We start from the raw sequence: 23,303 nt of genomic DNA, 5'->3' as shown, positions 1-23,303 counted from the left end.
TTCTCTTTCCTCTGTTGGTTGTGGTGAATTTGAGAGCATTGGAGATTTGTTACGAGAGTTGTTCTTGTAGGATATTAGTTTATGTATTGTGGATGTCCTTGATACTACATGGATTCACTTCTTTGAGATGTGTTGAGTGGATTGGTTATAGATTTGACATTATCTTTTGCAGTGGGAGCTTCTTGGTATATATGTGGTAGGTATTGCTCTTGAAGCTTGTGATTGCAGGTTGTAGATTGGATATGGCAGTGATATAAGATTCACTTGTTATACCTTTGAGGTATGGATAGTTGGATGGGTTTGGCACTTTGCTGTGGGTGCTATTCCAACTATGGATATTTTGACAACTACGGATACATGTGATTACCTTTGGATCAGGTTTTTTGTGCTTGAAATTTTAGTTGGTATAGGATTTTATGATCTTCTAATGCGATAGGTTGGGTGGCTTTCTCTTTGGATGGCTTCTATGTATGTCTAGTGGGAGTGGCATAATAGGAGGTGAGATCATTCATGTTTGAGATGTTGGATACTTTGATTTTGTTGCGGGTACCAGGATGGAGCACTTGGTGTATTTTGATCCATGATGGTGGATGTGCTGGGAGGGATTGTTCCCTTATTCATTTATGTGGCTACAGATTGACCCTATGCAATGTATACAACAAGTGGGAGATTGTTGAGATAATGGGTGTTGCACACATTGCATAATATTGTTATATTTTATTATTTTATTTTATTATGTAATGTTCTGCCTAGATGGACGTGCAACATGTAAAGATTCCCATGGAATATTTTTGATGAGTTGTATTGTAACATTGTGATAATATTTCATGTAATTATTTAATATTAGGGAAAAGAATTAAATGCCCAATATTAAATGTGGGGTTAGTGGGTTAGGTAGCACATGGTTTTAGCACATGGTTTATGTAATACCACTTAGTGGTTTTGTGGGACTTGCTACTATATAAGCAGCCACAAGGGTAGTTGTTGTAGAGAGAGTAAGAGTGAGTGACAAGGAGAAGACAAAAGGCAAGAGTCGAGCGGGACAAGGCTTGACAGGTTAGCCAAGGGAGCATTTGTGAAAGTTGAAAGCATGGCATGGGATGTGTGGATTCATGCTTGTTTACATAGTTTGCTCAGTTCTGGCTATGGCCATGAAGGCTTCCATGGTTGTATGGCAATGGTATTTTTGTTGAATAATACATGGTGATGGATGCTTTTGGAGGTTGGGTTTTTCCCTCAATGAGGGTTTCCCAGGGTATATCTTGTGTCACAATTTTGTGGGTATGTTGTCTATTCTCTTTCATGTGGATTTTAATTTCGTGTTTATTTTAGATCTATTATGGGTTATGTGGAAACGGTTATATTATTTGTCGTCAAGTTTCCTTACATTCAGTTCTTTGAGATGTTGTGAGTGGATTGGTTACATATTTGACATCATCTTTTGCAATGGGAGATTCTTATTATATATGTGGCAAGTATTTCTCTTGAGGCTTGTTCACAAGGATTGCTCCCTATGCAATTTATACACCAAGTGGGAGATTTTTGAGATAATGGGTGTTGCACACATTGCATAATAAAATGCAAACATGTAACAATGATTGTGATGTGAATATCAGGATTTAATTGTGTGATTTTGAGTCAAACTCGATGACCCATGTTTCATGAGTAGTGATTCAACATGAATCCATCTCTCATGAGAATAAATGGAACACTTAGCACTCATTGGATTTAGGTGATGCTCACAGGGGTGAAGCACCGGGACTTCCCGGGAGGTCACCCATCCCAGTACTACTCCAGCCTGAGCGCGCTTAACTACGGAGTTTCCTCCACAGTTAAACCCAAAGCTTGCAACCCCATTTGCAAAACCTTCACCAAGTGTTGTGCCTTATGAACCATTCATTAGAAAGCCCCTTAAGCTCATCAATTGATAAGTAGGAGATGATTTCCACAGCTAGTCAAATTGTGATGTGAATATCAGGATTTAACTGTGTGATTTTGAGTCAAACTCGATGACCCATGTTTCATGAGTAGTGATTCAACATGAATCCATCTCTCATGAGAATAAATGGAACACTTAGCACTCATTGGATCTAGGTGATGCTCACAGGGGTGAAGCACCGGGACTTCCCGGGAGGTCACCCATCCCAGTACTACTCCAGCCTGAGCGCGCTTAACTACGGAGTTTCCTCCACAGTTAAACCCAAAGCTTGCAACCCCATTTGCAATGAATGGTTCATAAGGCACAACACTTGGTGAAGGTTTTGCAAATGGGGTTGCAAGCTTTGGGTTTAACTGTGGAGGAAACTCCGTAGTTAAGCGCGCTCAGGCTGGAGTAGTATTGGGATGGGTGACCTCCCGGGAAGTCCCGGTGCTTCACCCCTGTGAGCATCACCTAGATCCAATGAGTGCTAAGTGTTCCATTTATTCTCATGAGAGATGGATTCATGTTGAATCACTACTCATGAAACATGGGTCATCGAGTTTGACTCAAAATCACACAGTTAAATCCTGATATTCACATCACAATTTGACTAGCTATGGAAATCATCTCCTACTTATCAATGTAACAATGATATTATGTAAACCTCTATATTTGATTTGAATATTTTTATGTGATTATACATATAGTTGTGTACATTATTTGGGTGAAAAATGGATGGTGATTGAGTTTACCTTTGATCAAGATGTGAATATTATTATGATTAAATGAATACAAGTGTATGGAAATTCACAAGGTAGTGAAAGATTCTAGTATATCATGAGGAATTCAAAAGGATATTATTTTGTGCTCCCTCATACATGTGAACAACTAATACCAGTGGTTATTTTGTGTGTATGTATAACATGTATATATTGGATGGTCATTTTACACTAATTTTATAATTCTGAGTATGGATAAATGAATAAATATTCCAAAGGATTAATATTTAAAAGGAAAAGAACAAAGTGAGATTTTTTTATGAATCAATGACAACCAATGTGTTGATGCACTTATTTTGTATGCCAGAAAGGAAATATAGTTTTGCATGAGGAAAGTGAGATTGTTTTGTTAAGAAGAAATAAATGGTAAAGTAGGAAAAAGAACCTTGGTTTCTTCTTCAAGTGACTGCTAAGTTAGAATTCTAACCTTTGATTCTCAATTTTGGTGAGATTGTACCCATATCTTGTCTTTCAATGTTGTACAAGGATTATTGTTCATGAAGTATTCATTCTTGGTATACTGCAAAAATTATATATCTTATATGTCTTGTAAATGTGTTGTGATGTATGTTAATGTGAGTAAATGTTCTTGTGCCTTGGGGAAATTTTTGAATTCTTATTTTATTTTCTTTTTGTATGGGTGTTTACAAGGTGAGCCTCACCCTTGGGAGGGAAGAGAACCTTGTTGGGTGAAGGGTGCATGAGAAATGCATTTGGGTGGAGAATCTCACCTTGTAAAGAAGAGGGATGTCATATGGGTGTTATGGGCCCCATATGCCACATTTTTGGGGGTCATAAGGGGAGCTATACTTGGGGGTCATAAGGATAGGGAATAAACAACCTTGAGAAGGCTTGTGATATTATTTGTCACCATGTAGATGCGTGTTTCCATTTGCAAAGTGGAATTCTCCCCATATGTTCAGTTCCACCTTCCTCCTTTTTGGATGAAGGGTGTATAGGGAATTCATTTGGGTGGAGTGTCTCTCCTTGTAGAGGAGAGGGATTCCATATGGGTGTTATGGGCCCCATATGCCACATTTTCTTGGGATCATAAGGGGAGTTATACTTGGGGGGCATAAGGGTTGTGATGGAGCAAACAAAGGCATATGAGATTGTGTGGAATTTCCTTGTGAAGGCATGTGATGAGATGCATATTTATAGCCTTGTGAAAGCATATGTGATTATATTGCAATGTGAATTCTCCCCATTTGTCCATTTCCACCTTCACCCTTGTCTATATTATGTTGTGTTAAGGAATTATACTAAATTTAAATTTCTTGTAATATGCTTATGAGAACATAATTTTGTTCATCATTTCTTTTCATAAAATACTTAAAAGTAGATAATTATGGGAATGATTCAAATATTGTGGAAATCTGAAATGCTTAATTTGACACTATGGTATTTCTCCTTAACTTTTGGAGTTATTAAAGGTTAGATGATTTGGGTTAATATTCCATTAAGAATATGTGATAAATGGTTCTATGCATGTCCTTGCAAATGTAAATTAATAAATGTAGAAATGATCACTTTCCTAAGTATGAAGTGATGGATGGAAAAATAATTATATACCCTCATATATTGGTGACTTCCAAGAGGAAGTCAAAGACTAGGGGAGGGGAATGTAAGGTCCCGCTCAATTAAGGACTTGTAAGGTCATTGAACATTATGTGTTTTATGCTGCTACCAGTTGATGGTCCATTCTTCATAACTAATAACATGATTAAGGAAAGTTCATTTATGATTACTATAATTGAATTCAAAAATCATTGTTCAATTGAATAGGTTTGGCTTAGTGTATGCAACCACCTAAATACTATATGGAAGTAATAAATCATGATATGTTTCATGTTTGATGGATTATCAAATATGTGTTGACATAATTGTGTGTATACCTTAGTTGGCTAGCATGATCAACTTTATGCATCATCAACTTGTTTTATTATGTGATGGTAAATAAATAAATACTCTGACTAATCATGTCATTCCTAGTTGAATAGATAAATAGGTTTAATGAATATATTCTAGCTCTATTTAGCCCATGTTATGTGATGATGGTTTTGAAGTTGAATTATGCACATTAGTATTTCCCAATATTAGAAATAACAAATTGATTTATTGAAACATGAGATGGAGTCATGTTAATGACGTGAGTTATTTACAATTTTAATATGTCTGAATTACTAATAATCAAATCTAAATGTGTAGGATAATCTACATACTTTAGAAAGCCAAGAAATGCATATGGATAATAGCCTACAATACCTTGTTTTGAAATAACTTATTTGCAAATGGAGGCACTAGGTTCCTAAAAAATGAATAATTGAATTTCTAATTATGTAATTCCATGGAAATTCCATGTGTAAAGTGTGATGTGGTAATGACATGTACAACTAAGGAACCTAAGGGTAATCTTGTCAAATCTTGAGTGGGGAATAGTGATTTATGGAGTTAGGTGAGTTTGTCCCCCATTCAAATTAGAATGTGCACTTTAAGTGAGTTTTTGAAGGGTCATAATAACCCCTATAACTAGAATAGGACCCCTATTTAAGGTCCACTTGGTATATAATGGAGTTAGGTCTATTTTAAAACCTTTTTCCCATCCCTAGACACCTAGGAGAGCACTCAAAAGTTTGGTTCTCCAAGCTAGTCAAATTTGGAAGGGAACTGGGGAACATCTTGGGAAAAGGAAATGAAGGGAATTTCTTGTGTATTGTGTGGGTGGGGAACCAAAAACTAAGGGAATCTTCTTTGTATTGTGTGAGTGGGGAAAGGAACCCAAGGACACTCACATCATTTCCAAGGAGGTGGAAAGGTGGGGGAGAAGGAGAAGATTTTAAGAAGATTATAAATTATTTGGGGGGGGGGGGGGGGGGAGGGGCAGGCATCATGCTTAAGAATTTAGCTAAGGAATAGAATTGCAAAAAAATAAGAGGGAGAAGAGAGGAAGACAAGTCATGGAGTTAAGAGAATGTAGGAGAAGGAAGAAGACGAAGGATGAAGATCAAGAAGATACACCTTAGTAGGAAGATAAGTGGATTCTTCCATGTTTTCTTTCCTTTGCAATAGAGTCTCATGTAATGTAATATATGGATATGTATTGAATTTTTATTATAGAAGGGGATCTCTTGTAGAAACACCATGATCTTCTTGGTGTATAGAGATCTCTTGCCCAAGGGTATGACTAGGGCCCAAAGGCCTCATGATGCCATTATGGTAGGGTGGAAATGGGCAAGTATGCAATTGGTTTAGAAATCAATCTTGAAATATTGTACTAAATATTGATGTATTTTTAAAATCCATTCATTTGTTATTTGGTTGTTAAATTTTGCTATTAGATGGATAAATATGAAATATGATAGGTTATGGTGTATACCTTGCTTTAATGTGAAATTTTAAATGAAACCCCTAGTTGTATTATGTGTTTAATTCCTTTATGTTCTTTCTGAAAGAAATATCTTTATATGTACAACTACAATTTGAAAAGGAATTTATATTTTATCATGATAGCATATATGTGTGTGTAAGTGTACTCTTCTTAGTAATGGAAATCTTGCAACTTGTAATATTATCTAAAGTAAAGATTTCAGATAGGTTAATGAAATAACTAGATCTAAATAGATAGAACTAAACTAATTAGAAAAAAAATAAATTAGTGGTAGTCTTTGGGTAAATTTTTAGGACATGACAAAATAATACATGGTGATTGATGCTTTTGGAAGTTGGGTTTTACCCTCAATGAGGGTTTCCTACGATATATCTTGTGTCACATTTTTGTGGGTATGTTGTCTATTATCTTGGATGTGGATCTTAATTTGCATATTTGTTTAAGATCTATTATAGGTTATGTGGAAATGGTTATATTTTTCTTCCATTAAATTCCTTAAGAAGCCCCCTTCTAAGGTGTAAACCTTAAAAACAAAAATCTTCTCCATTAAGTTATTATGCCCAAGGTGTTTAATTTCCTTATGTATAGTGGAAGATATGTTTTTTTACAACCATAAGTGGTTAAGGCAAAAAATAGATGTAAGATGATGTAATCAATCTTAGTCATCACAGATAAGTGATTATTCCAATTACCATGTCTTCTAAAATTAAATAAATGATTAATTTATTTAATTTATCATTTCCCTAGTGGAAACTTATTCATCTAAAAATAAATATATTATATTATTTATTTATTCTCATTCTTGCATGATAATGTACCTTTTAAAGGTATTTAATGCTAATTATTCCTCCAGTTCTACCCTTCTAACTGTCACTAATTAATAGTTCCCTTTTTCAATCAATTCAATTTGACTAGTCCATCAATTTAGTTTTCTCAATCATACAACCAATATTTTGATCAATCAATTTGATCTACTCATAATTAGTCAAGTTAACCACTCAATTATCTTTGTCATGCATTGAGTCATTTATCAATTTGTCTCATAAATTTGTCCAATTAATTAATATTGTACTTTCATTATCAGTAATTGGCCTTAATCTAAAGTATTCATTGAAGTTCAGGCTTCTATAAAAGAAGGTAAATTTGTATAATTATAACAACCATATAATTCTTGGATTCTTGAGTTGTCATACTTGAGCAAATCTGAGAGCCAATATTGCATAAGGAGGGAGACAAGTGAGATCTTTTCATTTAAATGTTTGCAACTAATTTGGTTTGGTTTGTTTATTTTGCAATGCCTAAAATCATATTATTCTAGTTTGAATAGGTGTAGGATAGTGATAAGATTAAACCTTTTGTGATTAGATTCATTAATTTTGTTATAGGTTGTTCATCCAAAAAAAATAGCTTATACATTCTCGTGAATCTAACATGAACTAGTTTTATTGTTGATTATCAAAGTTATTTTAGATATGTCAAAGTTCAGATTGATTCAACGTGACTACAAATAAAATGTTGTGATTGCTTATTTTTGACCCATAATTACAATTTGTTTATATGCAATCATTATGTTATCTTACATATTTCTATTTTTATTTTCTATTTTGCAAGACATTTGATGTAGTTGCTTCCCTAAATGATGCAATTGGAGTAAGAAAAGATGCAATTATTCAACCAAAAGCTACATATATCCATTTTAGAGTTGTAATCATAAATCAAGAAATGCATCTTCCCATTAAATATTGTCTAGAATACTAAAAGAAAAGAAGGTTTTTGTAACAAGTATGCTTGAATACAAAAGGAAGATAAAGGAAAGGCAATTTAACAAGAACTCCAAGTGTATAGTAATAGCTGAAGGAGATCACTAATAAATATTGAAGCAAGAACCCATGAATGGGTTTTGTAACATCATGATGGGTTATTGTAAAGGGTATAACTTGGTTATCAATCTCAACAACCTTTATTTATGTGATTTTTAATTCTTAGATTTAAGGCTTGTTATTACTAATTTTTTTAGTTCTAGCGTGTGGTGAAACAACTTTTGTTTGACTTGGAATGTATCACACTTTATTTGGTGCTTAAAATTAATATTTTCTAAAGGAAAGAGCATATAGCACATCGATAAATTGTGAGCCTTTCATCGAAGAGGTCTTGGGTTCGAATCTACTCAAGATTAACACATAATAATAATAAATCTTAATAATAAAAATAAATGGATAATAAATAATCTAGGCTTCGATGGATTACCTATTAAACAAAAAATTAATCTTTTTTTTTTTTTCAATTTCTATTTGTTGGTAGATTAAATCATACTTTGATTTGGGCTTAAAAAATGATCAATTTATCTAGCGTGTTTGGTGCACTTGCATAATCTATAGTAGATACCCATTTTTCATTTTCTTTAGAGATGATTACTTGAGGATTTTATCACCACAATAAATGAACTCAAATTAATGAATCCCTTTGGTTTCTATATAAATGAGAATTTGGGAAAACCCTAATCTTATACTCAAACTATCTTAGGTTTAGTGTGTTATTGGTAGTTCAAGATGAGGGGAGAGTACTTAAGGAATTGCCATGGATGATTAGAGATGTAAGTGTCTCACCTTGAATCATGCTAGGAAAGCACTACATATCTTACTAGATGCCTTATTTTAGAGGCCACCCTTTTCTATCTGAACATTACATTTATAATTGAGTGCAAGGGAAGGGAAGAGTTTTCCCCTGAGATACTCACCATATTTTTCCTAGTAGGTTAACTTAAGAGAAGATAATTATTCATTAACTAAAATCTAGGAACAATTTTTAAAAATGAGCACACCTTAGGCTATGACAAGGTTTTTTGAGTTGACAAAAATCCAATCTATGGGCTAGAATTGTAATGAAGCTTTGTCCTTGGGCTAGGACTATGTTTAATTTTTTTATTTGTGATAAGACATGTGGAAAACTTAGGGCTTGAAAAAGTCCTTGAATATACATAAAGTATGATAGTGAAAAGTCTATTAACATCCATATTGTCTTATGTGTGTAACTTCATGTTTGCAAAATTGATTGATAGTTAGACATTCAAAAATAGAAAAACACAATTGACATTTCCTACTATATATTTGTTTCCTGAAATGCATGCATACTACTCATAAATTTTTAGCAAAATTTTCATGCCAATTATTGCATGTTGCTACACAATTGCCAGAATTAGATACACAATTGATACATTCTATTGTGCTATACACACCTATAATTTTTCAATTAATCACCTTTTAATTTGGATACCTAGTGCATAGAGCCATTCTAATTCATGTCATTTTATTTGTCACAATTGCATTTTCCTCATATGTATTCGTTAACAAAAAGTTGCAAATTCTATTGCTATGTAATGTGATTGCATACCCCTAGTCTACATCTGCAAAATTTCGTAACATATTTGAAGTATTGTTACAATAAAATTTCCTACCATACCTTGTCTAAAAAACTTGCAAATCAAACACAATTAGGGTTACTAGTCAGACCTCTAAGACCTATTCTAACCATAATCATAGTGATTTCCACCCTACATTATTTAGGGTCTCTTTCACATATATCATTTAGGGTTTCCATTTTGCATGCGTCATTAAGGGTAACCTTGTATGTTCAATTTTTTTTGAAAAAATAAGTATTGCATCCCATAGGGTTGGACCTTTTACCTTTAGGGTCATCTTTTGGAAACTAGAAAATACACCTTTTGTATCTTTCCACAATGATTATTGGAATACTTTTGACCTCCTTAAATCCAATTATCCTTTTTTCATAATCAATACTTTGTCAATGTTTTAATTTTTACCTAACTTGGAGTTCAAGAGAATTCTCACAATCATCTTAAAGATGGATCTCAAAGTGTGATCCAAAAGGTTAATGAAACATTTACACATAGTTGAATCCAAATATATTTAAGCTATAACTTTATATTTATATTTTATGTGTTTTATTCTATCAAATTGAATTGTAACATAATAAATTTATGAGACCGTGAATTTATATAATTTTCATAGTTTAAGCTTTTAAGCTTAAATTGTAATATGAAATTCATGTACTTACCCACTTAAAAAATAATTCTAAAAATCTAAATATTGCCCACTTAAATTCCTTAAGAAGTTCCCTTCTAAGGTGTACGCCTTAAAAACTAAAAACCTTCTCCATTAAGTTATTATGCCCAAGGTGTTTCCTTATATATAGTGGAAGATATGTTTTTAACAACCATTAGTGGTTAAGGCAATAGATGGATGTAAGATGATGTAATCAATTTAGTCATCATAGTTAAGTGATTATTCCAATAAGTATGTCTTCTAAAATTAAATAAATGATTAATTTATTTAATTTATCATTTCCTAGTGCAAACTTATTCTACTAAAAATAAATAGATTATTTGATTTATTTATTCTCATTCATACACGACAAATCACCTTTTAAAGGTATTTAATGCTAATTATTCCTCTAGTTCAACCCTTTTAGCTGTCACTGACTAATAGTTCCCTTTTTTAATCAATTCAATCTGACTGGTGCATCAATTTACTCTTCTCAATCATGCAACTGCTATTTTGATCAATTAATTCAGTTTACTCATAATTAGTCAAATTAACTATTCAGTTAGCTCTGTCATGCATCAAGTCATTTATCAAATTGTCTCATAAATTTATCCAATTGATCTTATTTGAATAAATTATACCCTTGCATTATCAGTCATTGAACTTAATCTAAACTATTCTTTGAAGTCCAAGCTTCTATAAAAGAAGGTAAATTCTTACAAATTTAACAACCATAGTTCTTGAATTCTTCTATTGTCATGCTTGAGAAAATCTACCAGCCAATATTGCATAAGGAGAGAGACCAGGGATATATTTTAATTTAAATGTTTGCATTTGATTAGATTTGGTTTGTCTACTTTGCAATGCATGCAATTATATTATTCTCTTTTGAATAGGTGTTGGATAGTGATAAGATTAAACCTTTTGTAGTTAGATTCATTAATTTTGCTATAGGTTGTTCATCCCCAAAAAATAACTTATACATTATGGTGAATTTGACACAAACTTCTTTTATTGTTGATTTTCTAAGTTATTTTAGGTATGCTCAAATTTAGATTGATTCAATGTGAGTATAAATCAAACATTGCAATTACATTTTTTGACCCATAATTGTAATTTTTTAATATGCAATCATATGTTATTTCCCATGTTTCTATTTTGTAATATATTTGATGCAATTGCTTCCCCAAACGATGTAGTTGGAGTAAGAAAAGATATAATTATTCAACCAAAAGCCACATCTGTCCATTTTAGTTTTGTAATCATAGATCAAGAAGTCCACTAAATGTGTAGACTAGTAAAAAAAAAGAAGGTTGTTGTAAGGTGTGTGCTTGAGTACAAAAGGAAGAAAAAGAAAAGGTTGATTAAGAAGAACTCCAAGTGTATAGTGACAGTTGAAGAAGATCACAATGAAACATTGAAGCAATAATCCATGAATGGGTTTTGTAATATTGTGATGGGTTATTGTAAAAGTTATATCTTGGTTATCAATCTCAACAACCTTTATTGATATAATTTCTAATTTTTAGATTTAAGGCTTTTATTACTGATTTTTTAGTTGCAATGTGTGGTGAAGTAGCTTTTATTTGTCATGAAATAGGTCACACTTCATTTGGTGCTTAAAATTAATCTTTTTTCAATTTCTATTTATTGGTAGATTAAACCATACTTTGATTTGGGCTTAAAAATGATCAATTTATCTAGCGTGTTTGGTGTACTTGCACAATCTTTAGCAGAGCCCCATTTTTAATTTTATTTAAAGTGGATTAATTGAGGATTTTATAATTGTAATGAATGACCTCAAGGAAATAAATCCATTTGGTTTCTATATGATAAGACTTTGGAAAAACCTTGATCTTACACTTAAAGTATCTTGGGTTTAGTGTGTAAGTGATAGTTCAAGATGAGGGGAGAGTACTTAAGGAATTGGCATGGATGATTAGAGATGTAAGTGTCTCACCTTGAATTATGCTAGGCGAGAACCAAATGTCTTACTAGATGCCTTATTTAGAGGTCACCCTTTTTTATTAGAACATTACATTTATAACTAAGTACAAGGGAAGCTAAGAGAATTCCCCTGAGATACTCACCATATGTTTCCTAGTAGGTTGACTTATGAGAATATAATTCTTCTTTTACTAAAATCTAGCAAAATATTTTTAAATATGGCCACACCCTAGGTTATGACAAAGTTATTTGAACTTACAAATATTCAATCTATGTGATGAAATATTGTAATGAAGCTTTGTCCTTAGTCTAAGACTATTTTTAAGTTTTTTCATTATAATAAGGCATGTGGAAATCTTAGGGCTTGAAAAAATCCTTCAACATACATAAAGTATTCTTAGAGTAATTAAATATTTTCTACTTAACTCTATTTTACATAAGCTAAACCTTAGGCATCTAATAATTAATTATTTTATTAATTATTATAATGCAACTTAGGTTTTACCTTTTAGGGTTTGGATCTCCTTTATAAGGATGGTTTCTCTTTGTAAACTTATTCATTCAATACAATTTACAATTCTTTTTTGCAAACCAAGAATGTCTCATCTTATGTGAATCTCTGAATTTGAGCTTCCATAGCTTTGCTCCTCTCTTTCTATGACAGGCATTTGAATGCACTGATTCTTGGGAGGTGTGGGGGTTGAGCTTTCATCAACTTTAACATGGTATTAGAGCTTTAAAATTTCATGGTCTTGTTGACTTCATAAGAGGTTTGGCTTTAGTTTTTAGATCTATTATTTTTTAAAGGTTTTTGTATTGGATGTGGGGGTCACTTTTTTTGGTGCACTTTGAACCAAAATGAACCTTACCGTTGGATTCATAGCTCCCAAAAACCCCTATTTTTATATAAAGTTGTTCCAATTTGGATACATTTGAAATTTGAGGCAAAAAATTGCCTCTACATCGAACACAAAATTCGATGTGGTAATTTTTTATTTTAAAAAAATATCCGAAAAAAATTTTCAAAAAATTTATTAAAAAATTTTCATGTTCTTTAAAAAAGAAAAAATGATGCATGACTATTTTTTTTATAAAAGTTTGAAAAGGGACTCTTTTGCAAAGTCCATGCACTTTTGAAAAGTGTGTTGCATTTAAAACAAAAGAGAATGTACAATGAGTTTTCCATGTAGTTCATGCATGTTAAAGTGTCACATCAACCTCCTTTCGGTCCATGTAGGCACAATGACTTTCCTATTGATGTCTTCACCTATGTAAGTCCCATGTAGGTTCTTCCATGTCAGCTACTTTTGGTCTATGCCACCTCATTAGCCATAATGTACAATTATCTACCACATCAACAAAGGTTTTTTTATTGCCTATGATGTCCATATGGGCATCAAATTTAGGCCATCAAAATTGATTACATCATCATTTCATGTCCTTGAATGCCCTTTTGCCCCTAAGGGAGCACCTTGTGGTTTTTTGGTCGTAACTTGCTTATACAGACTCTATTTTTTTCAAACGAGAGATCTCTAGAAAGTTGTTTCTGAGCCCATCACAATGGTGTAGGTAGTTTTATGTTTAAATGATACTTTTTTATAGCATATTTTTTTGTCAAAGTAAGGAGTTTATTTTTTCACTTTGGGAGACATATCCTTTGCCTTTGATCTCCAATTTGGGAATTCTTTATATTGTTAGAAAGATCTTTCAGAGCCCTTTCTAGTGATGCTAGTTGTTTTTGCAAATTCTTCTCCAGGTACATTCTATTTAGTCTTTTTCATTTTTGCACTTTGGTAGAAATATTGGTTGTTTTAGGTCTGGGGATCAATTTCATTGCTTCAGATGATTCTTCATGGGTTGAACTATCTTTTGTAATAGCCTTTCATCTCTTATAGTCTTTGTAGACATCTTTTGTATGCATTTTCGTAAACACACTAAGATAAACTGCCATATTCCATCTATTTATTTTGTTTAGGTTATTTTGTCTTGTTTTTCCTTCTTATTTGAGTAATGTAATATGAGGATAGTCATGTAGATTATTGTATTCTTGAGATTTACCATATCTTGTGCCTTATTGTGGATGCACTACTCTGATTAAAGTGACATGGGGGGCTTGATGTTTTGCCTTTGTTTGCCATCTTCTTTTGCTAGTGAGTATTCCATCCATGAAATTAGCCCCATGATGTGTCTAAGCTTTATCACCTTAGTACACACATATGTATTCTTTTGTGCATCTTGATCATGATTCCTTAACATGTAGTTCTTTTGGCTCACTTTTCCAGTTACCTGTCACCTCACCCTTGTTTGCATTAGGGGGGTTATTCAATTGATTCTTATGCATTCTTGGTTCAATGGAGTAAGCTATGTATTCATTATTTGTTCCTATGTAATAGGATGATGTAGTGGCTGGGTACCTATGCATTTCAGTGAGACAAATCATTTATCATATAAAGACTCTTCTTTTCATTCCTACTTTGGATGCAACCTTCCATGTTTGATTGATCAACTCTTTAGGCTTTATTGTTTTATGTCATCTATATCTTCAAGTTTATTTATTTTCCTATGTGTGCCTCCTAATTCAAGTAGTATCTTCTGAGAGAACTCATGTAGATTATAGTCTTCTGTACCTAGTTAGGTTCTATTTCAGTGGAGGTTCTTCAAATCATCAGTTACTTTTTTACTAAGCTTTGCAGTGTCTACATGCTTTAGTGATGTTCTTCATGATCATCCTTTTGTTCCTATATTCTATGACATTCTCTAGTTTGGAGGCTTCTTCAGTCCATCACTAGTCTTTCATCATTTTTTCTATCTCTTCTTGGAGTAGGGTTTTTCCCACGTGATTTTCTTGATTTCTCCTCTTTATAGAGATTTGGTTGTCCTTGGGTACCTCATTAGGCTTTGTTATTGAGACCCAAATATACTTTTCATAGTAGTTTCTATTTTTTTAACTACTCCCTAAGTTTATCTTAAGGGGGGGGGGTGGTTAGAGTAATTAGATATTTTCTAATTAACTCTATTTCAATTAAGCTAAAATTTAGGCATCTGATAATTAATTCTTTCATTAATTATTATAATGCAACCTAGGTTTTAACTTTTAGGGTCTGGATCTCCTTTATAAGGATAATCTCTCTTTGTAATCTTTTTCATTCAATACAATTTGTAATTCTTTTTTGCACATCAAGAATGTCCCATCTTTTGTGGATATTTGAATTTGACCCTCCATAGCTTTGCTCCTCTCTTTATGTGATAAGTGTTTGCATGCAATGATTCTTGGGAGTTGTGGGGTTTAACTTTCATCAACTTCAACAAGTATGATAGTTTAAAGTCTATTAACATCTATATTGTATTATGTGTGTAATCTTTATTCTTTAAAAATTGATTAACAATCAAACATTCAAAAAATAGAAAAACACTATTTCCATTTCCTACTACATATTTGTTTCTTGATTTGCATGCGTAGTGCTCATAATTTTTTAGCAATTTTTTCATGCCAATCACTACATGTTGGTACACAATTTCTAGAATTAGATACATATTTGATACATTTTGTTGTGCAATACACACCTATAATTTTTCTATTAATCATGTTTTAATTTGCACACCTATTGTCTAGAGCCATTCTAATTCATGTCATTCCATTTGTCGCCATCAAATTTTCCTCATATGTACTCATTAACAAAAAGTTACAATTTCTATTGTTATGTAATGTAATTGCATATCCCTACTATACATCTACCAAATTTAGTAACATTGTTAAAGTATTACTATAGTAAAATTGCCTACCATACCTTGTCTTAGAAACTTACAAATCAAACAAAATTAGGGTTACTAGTTAGACCTTTAAGATCTAAGCTGGCCATAATCATAGTGATTTCCACCCTACATTATTAGGGTCACCTTTCACATATATCATTTAGGGTTTCCATTTTGCATACATCATTAAGGTTAACCTTGCATGTTCAAAAAATTCCAAAAAATAAGTATTACATCCCTTAGGGTTGAACCTTTTACCTTTAGGATCATCTTTTAGAAAATAGAAAATAAACCTTTTGGATCTTTTCATAGTGATTATTGGAATACTTTTGACCTCCTTAAATCTAATTATCATTTTTTTACACAATTAGTGATTTGTCAATTTTTTACTTTTCACTCAACTTGGAGGTCAAGAGAATTCTCTCAACCACTTATGTCTTATAGTTTTGTTCTCAAAAGTTCCCACAAGATTTCCCTTGGGGTGTCTTTTTTATTTCCTTATTTATCAATAGTGTGATATCTATCCATCTTAATTGTCACTTTTACATTTACCTTAGCTTCATACCTTAGTCATTATTTTATGTTTTTGCATTATCATTAGTATGATATCTAGTTATTATTGTATCATCTTAAAATGGAAGAACTTACCTTGGAATACCATTTATAACTCCCTTTAATGATCTCTTGGGTTGATTAATTCACTTATGCCCAAAATGCTACTTGTATTTGAAATTTTGCCTATTTTTGATGACCATTTTGCATCTCTAAGACCTTGAAAGGCATCCTAAGGCTCAAATTCCTCAAGGTTAGCATTGAGGTTTTCCCTGACCCTCTAATAAGGGAAATGTGCATCCCCAACCCTTTGGTAAGTAATGAGAGCACAATCCAAGACAAAAATGAACACAATTGGAAAGGGGAAATATTGTTATCAGAAATGATATGCTATTACATTCAGTACAACAAAAAAGACTCCACAAAATGCCCTATGGGCTTATAGTGTTATCAGATTATGGAGAAAACCCTTCTTACAGTACCTTCTCGTAAACTCCACCAAAAAATTGCCTTTACAATGCTAGAAGTGACCTTAAGTAACTTGAATTAGGTTTAGGGTTAGGAATACATTTTAGAATATGCTATTTTGCATCCACTGCCAAAATAGACTTGGTTCTAGAAAACATGTTAGAATTTGATGTTAAATTAGAAGAATCCAAAAATGGTAGTCCAATTTTTGGAAGGCATAACTTTTGATCCGGGACTCCGATTGATGAATTGTTTACATTTTTGGAAATCTCTCCAAGCACTTTATAGCCATATTGACAAGCTATGCTTGTCTCCCATTTTTTGGGCCTGTACAAGGCCATTTAGTGCCTCAAATATGACTTTGAAGCTCTCTTAGGAGGTCTCCAGACAACTTAAAACTATGATAACTTTCAAACCGTAAAGCCTTTTGACCTGATTCTTTTTTTGAAGTGATTTAAATTACAAGTATAATCATCCCTCCAACTCATCATAATTATGGCTCAATCACAAAATAACCTATTTGAGAGTTGGAATACTCTGATACACAATTTGAAATTGTGATCTACCAATACTCCTATTCAAAGAATTATCGTAAACAAATTCTACTTGTGGTAGAATCAAATCCCACCCCTTGGGCTTATCTCCTACTAAACACCTCAAAAAATTGCCCAAACTTCTATTCACTACTTCTATTTGTCCATCATTCTGCGAATGATGTGCAAGACTAAACTTCAATTCTATCTTTAACTTCTTCAACAAAGTCCTCCAGAAATACCCAACAAATTTAGTATCCCTGTTAGAAACAATACTTTTTGGGAGACCATGTAGCCTCACCACCTCTCTGAAAAACAAATTTTCAATATGTACTGCATCATGAGCCTTGTGACATGGAATGAAATGTGCCATATTGGAGAACCTATCAACCACCACACATACTGAGTAATTACCCCTTTGTGTCCTTGGCAATCCAAGAACAAAATCCATACTTATGTCCTCCCAAGACTTTGATGGAATATGCAATGATTGATAGAGTCCAATATTTTGACTAAATCCTTTGGCTATTTGACATACTTGACAACTTTGCACAAACTTCTTCACATCCTGTAACAATTGAGGCCAAAAATAATGCTCTCTAATAAAGGCAATGGTCTTATCTCGACCAAAGTGTCCTATCATCCTAACATTGTGCTTCTCCTTGATCAAGCTCTCCCTCATGGAACTCCTTGGAATACATAATTGACTTCCCTTGAACAACATACCATCCTAAATCATGTAATCTAGCCACTTGATCCTATCTAGAGTAACAAGTTCTTTACAAGCCTTTCAAGCCTCTAAAAAGTTAGGATCCTTAGGGTATAGATTCTTGAGTTCATCAAACCTAACCACTTCAACCTCCATTACTATCAGCAACAACTATCTCCTACTTAATGCATCTGCAACCCTATTAGACCTTCTGCTTCTATTTTTTAATACAAATGTATAGCTTTTCATGATCTCTACCCATTTTAAATGTCTCTGATTCAATTTACCTTGGCTATTTAGGTATTGTAATGCATGGTGATCAATATACAAAATAAATTCTGTTGGCAATAAATAATGCCTCCATTTTTTAAAGGCCTAAACTATTGCATAAAACTCCTGATCATAAATAGAATACTACTTCTTTACATCATTCAAGTTTTCACTAAAATAGGCAATAGGCTTACCTTCTTGGCTCAACACAGCCCCAAGAACACTACCACTAGCATCGCAATCCACCTGGAACACTTTGTTAAAATTAAGTAGTACTAACGTTGCTCTGTCACCTTCTTCTTCAGCAATTCAAAACTCCTTGCAGCTCCTGTAGTCCACTTGAACTCTTTTCTATATCCCCTCATTGTCTCAGTTAGGGGTGCATATATACTACTAAAATTTCTAATGAACTTCCTGTAAAAACTAGCTAGACCATGGAATGACCTCACCTCAGTGGTAGACCTTGGAGTAAGCCATTCCAGGATGACCTTCAGCTTCTCTGGGTCCATTCTGAGACCTTTAGCAGATACAACAAACCCCAAATAGACTAGCTTCCTTTTGAAAAGGCTACACTTCTTCAAATTAATCAACAATTTCTCCTCTAACACCAAGTTGTTAGTGCTTCCACCATCAACAATCACATCACAAAATTTACCCTTGCACTTGCACCTAGTACGAAACAAAATCCTCCTTTGTCTAAGTTCAATCTCATCGCTCAGTAAGACCCTTTCATTAACTAGAAGCTCTCCTCTTTCTGCACCCTTTGAATGTGATGATTGTGCATCATCATCTACATGAGTAACCCTTTCTTGACCATTATCTCTTCTATTTGTCCTTCCTTGGTATTCAGGGCATTAGAAGGCATGATGACCTTCTTCATTATAATGAAAATAGGTACCACAGAAGCCTCCTCTTCTTGAACCTTGTCCACGTCCTCTACCTCTTCCTCTTTGATCTCCAAAGTTTTGATCATGGGAGCAGTTGAAACCCTTGCTCCTCTAATTTTGGCTAGTACCGACATCTTCATTTTTCTTCTGGTTCTCATTTCAACCTCCAAATGACCTGCCACCACCCCTTCCTCCTTGACTATGACCTCTTTTCCATCCACCAAAATTTTTGTTTAGCTTCTCCTCAACTTGCAAGGCAAACTTGTATGCCTCTTCAATTCTAGTCATGCTAACCAAACTTAACTCCTCCTAATGCTAGGTCTTAACCCACTAAGGTAACAAGCAACCTTCTCCTTGTTTGCTTCTGCCTGCCTCACCCTAATAAGGACTTGGTAAAATTCCTCCATGTATTCCTGGATAGATTTTCCCACTTGCTTTAACCATTGCATCTTTTTGAACAAATCAAGCTTGTAATCAACATGAATGAACTACTTCTTTAGTTTGTCCACAATGCGATCCCATCTTGTGATTTTCTCCTTTCCTCTTCTATTTCTTTCCAACTAAATCTCTTGCCACTAGATTTTGACATGGCCTTCACAAACTTAACCCTATCAAGGTCCTTGATATCTGCACACTCAAAATATTCCTCCAACTCATTGATCTAGTTGATCAACTCATCCGAGTTTAGATTTCTTGAAAACATGTCAATGTCAATTTTAGGTCTTTTTCCAAGCTTGGAAATGGCCCTAGAAAGCCTCTCCTCTGACTAGTTTAGGATTTCTCCATCTCCTTCCCCTTCGTGCCCAATATTTCCTTCTTCATTTTCTTCCTCACTTTCATTGCCTACGACAACATTCATCCCTCTATGAATCTCCTCCTGCAATGCCTGGACTTGTCTCTAGAGGGCTCTAACCTTAGGAGTAACAACTTTGACCCTTCCACCATGCTCTCTTTGTGGAGGAATATTTTTGTATCAAAATCCACAACCACATAGTCCTGGTGCAAATTGCCTCATAGTCGGCACTTTGTCTATACTCTTAGAAAAACTTGCTCTGATACCACTTGATGAGGGCACAATCCAAGACAAAAATGAACACAACTGGAAAGGGAAAATATTATTATAAAAAATGATATGCTATTAAATTTAATACAAAAAAAATAGACTCCATGACATGCCCTATGGGCTTACAATATTATCAGATTCTTGAGAAAACCCTTCTAACAGTAGCTTCCCACAAACTCCACCAAAAAACTGCCTTTACAATGCCAGAAGTGACCTTAAGTAACCCAAATTAGGTTTAGGGTTAGGAATAAATTTTAGAATATTCCATTTGGAATCCACTACCAAAATAGAAGGTTCTAGAAAATATTTCAGAAGTTGGTGTAAAATTAGAAGAATCTAGAAATGGTAGTCCAACTTTCGAGAGGCATAACTTTTGATCCAGGACTCTGATTGATAAATTTTTTACATTTTTGGAAAGATATCCAAGTGCTATATATCCCTATGAACAAGAATATATTTTCCCCCATTTTTTGGACCTATACAAGGCCATTTAGTGCCTCAAATATGACTTTGAAGTGCTCTTAAGAGGTCTCTAGACAACTTAAAACTGTAATAACTTTCAAACCGTAAAGCCTTTTGACTTGATTCTTTTTTTGGAGTGATTTAAATTATAAGTATAATCATACCTCAAACTAAAACCATTTAAATCATTGTAATTATGGATCAATACAAAATAACCTCTTTTTTGCATTAGTACATAACCCAAGGTGCTCAAAAACTCATCTTTATTTGACCCAAATGGGTATCCAGAAATGAAAACACATTAAATAGAAACTAAAAATAAGAATATTTTTGGGTGATATAGGATTTCTCTTATACCACTAGATGCTCTTGCATTAGTAAGGGTGAGGTCATCCCTTACTTGAGGGATTCCCCTTGATTTTTGTGCTAATTTTGGGGCTTGCAATTCAGTTTCATGCCCAGTTTAGTCCATGCTTTCAATTTTGATTATGAAATTGGTATAAAAGGAGGATAAATCACTCCATTTTTCTATTGAATACATCCATGATGTTTAAATAAAGTCCTTTGGTACCCAATTAGATGTCCATTTGAAAGAAAGATTCACCTGAAGCATCACAAATTCAAGCAAGCATTCAAGGAGAACTCAAGAGTTCAATCCTTCAAGGCTTCAAGAGCATGTATATATTCATAGATCTATGATTTTTTATTAGTGGATTTATTTGTATTTTTGGAGACATCATAATCTTCATACAAGCATCAATTCATCTTTGTAGACAACAAATTTGAATCCTTTCATGGAGGTTTGACAAGTAAGATGAATATTTACATTTGTCTCATTTTTGATAGGCTTTATCTCTTCAAGGTTGAATCCTCAACTAGGGCTTGACCAAGGAAATACTCTTCCCTCCAATAAAATACCTTTTCCTCAATTGCAAGTGAAAATTTACAAGTTTTAACATTGTGGGACTCAAATTCGCAAATTAGGATTTTAGATTATAAGTTTTATTTTGGATCTTTGAACTTCATTTAAATAAGGTAAGGGAAAACCTCATTCCTTACCCAAGTTATCTCTAACCTCTAGGTCATCCCTATCTAGTGACTTGTAGATTTGAATTTTTTTGAAACATCAGTTTATAGAGCCAAGATCCAAAATAGTTTTAGATTATGACAATTCTTTACAAAAAAAATTCTAGATTTGAGTGGATCCTCCTCATTGGCACCCAAGGCATTTTTTTACTTCATTTTCTTTCCAAAATGTGTCTCTTGATGATATAGATCTGATCTTTTTGTGCCTTTTACTATCATACTAGTGTACTCATTATTTGCATCTCATTTGGTCAATTTACTTGCACTTAATATTACATAATCAAATCAACATTATAAATAAGGGAAAGTATCTTGTTATAAAGTTTTCTTTTCAATATAGATGTTGATAAGGGATTTAAATTTGGCATTGGAATCCTTTGTACCTCTCTAGGGTTGTGTTGGTCTAGTTTGAGCCACTTTGATAGATTGCGCCTAAAGGTCCTTCTTCCACTTTCCCTAATTTCGCATAAAATTTAAAAGAAAACAAACACACTAAAAAAAATGTTATATTTTGGTGAACCTACCTTTTTCACACTTTATACCTTTATGGTATTGGTGTTAGATCTCACTTTGCATAATTGGGTGTTTACCTTCATCATACATTTTGGTGAACCCACCCCTTTATGCTTTATGCCTTTTTGATATTGGTGTTAGATCTGACTTTGCAAAATTGGGTGTTCACCTTTATCATACATTTTATTGAATCTAACACCTTTTTTCCTTATATATCTTTTCAATCGAGTAGTTAGATTTTCCTTCTTAGGTTGGTTGTTAGGTCTTGCATTTATTTTCATTATTCTTGCATTCAATTAAAGATAAAAAAGTTTGTATATCTCATTTATTACTTAGCATTATCTCTAGCATTATCTTATATTTTAATCAAAGAAGAAAAAAAATACAAAAAAAAAATTGCATTCCATTTTGTGTATTTTGTACTTTCATTTGCTAGATCTACTTTGTATGCTTTTTGATCTCGTGCATTATGAGTTGCTTCTTTGTGAATGAGATTTATCGCTTTGAGTCCCACCTTTGGTATTCTAGTTAGAAAAATTCATAGACTCATGGCTTCATTTGGTCTTGAATCCTTCTTCTTTCCTAGGAATCTTGATGAGATCACCACTCTTCCTTGTGATCCTAATCCTATCATGGAGCATAACTCCTGTCATTCTTCCCATAACAATGATGAGACCTTATGTCTTCCTCCTACTCAAGTCCAAAAGCTTACTGATAAATAAGAGAAAATGAAAAATTGGATAGTGCAAGAGAATCACAATCACAAAGTCATTTCCACTATAGAAGCCATAAGAAAGCTTATTTGAAATTATGAACATGACATTAACCTTTTGCATAGAATTTCCCATCTTGTCAATTCTAATGTTAAATCTCTAACATATAGTGTGAAGGAGATAGTATATGTTTTGTTA

Source organism: Cupressus sempervirens, chromosome 8, assembly GCF_028749045.1.
Source record: "Cupressus sempervirens isolate cs-2001-9-10 chromosome 8, ASM2874904v1, whole genome shotgun sequence".
In the NCBI taxonomy this organism is placed as follows: Eukaryota; Viridiplantae; Streptophyta; class Pinopsida; order Cupressales; family Cupressaceae; genus Cupressus; species Cupressus sempervirens.
The sequence above is the reverse complement of the archived record's forward strand: the minus strand, read 5'-3'. Positions refer to the sequence as shown.